Below are 839 nucleotides of genomic sequence, written 5' to 3'. Positions count from 1 at the left end.
TGGAACAAGAAAAATCAGTCTTGGTTTTAAAACTGGTTTGTCATGACATTATGTCTAACCATAGTATTTATTATATGAGACCATTATAAATGTATAGACATGTTTAATACTAAGAGAACTATTATTAAATAATTTACTAGATATCAAATTCTAAGTAAAACATCTCTAAACTTTTAAAGGAGACTTGGTTGTTTAAAACCTGCTTCAAGGCTTACAAGGGCATCTCAAAATTTATACAGTATAATAATATATTTAGATTAATTGTTCATATATATGAACAATTGTTCATATAAAATATTAATTACTTGGTAAATTTGTTTATAAATGTTATTAAAAAATTTATTAAAGTCTAAACAGGGCTATAACACAGTTTTCCTTAAATGACTATGTTGGGGGTTGTGTACCAATTGCTTGTCTTTACCTTGTGTTTATATGCCTTACAGAAGGTCATCACAATTGGACTTGTTGACTATTGTATTCTTTAATTAAAGGAGATGTAGGCAGGGTCATTGGACCCTTACCTGAGGCATATGGTCTCCTGGGTTTGGGAAGAACTAAAGTATATTATCTGAAAAAGGCTAGGAAATGCTTTCCAAGGTAAATACTCTCAGGTCACCTATACGCCTCAGGAACTCCTCAGTCATCTCTGTAAGTAAGCTTAGTAAATTCATTGGTTCCCCAGGAAAGCCTTAGTCAAACTTTGGGTTGACACTGGAACTTTAGAAAGGAATACACATTGCTTGAGGTCAGAGAGTAATTCTCACAACAAATGGAATGTTTATTTGTTGATGATATTGTGTCTCATGGTTATTAAAAAAATACAAAGTTAAAAGATATTA

This window comes from Nannospalax galili, unplaced genomic scaffold (genome assembly GCF_000622305.1).
Source record: "Nannospalax galili isolate Female #2095 unplaced genomic scaffold, S.galili_v1.0 scaffold369, whole genome shotgun sequence".
NCBI classification, from domain to species: domain Eukaryota; kingdom Metazoa; phylum Chordata; class Mammalia; order Rodentia; family Spalacidae; genus Nannospalax; species Nannospalax galili.
Note: the sequence above shows the minus strand (reverse complement) of the source record.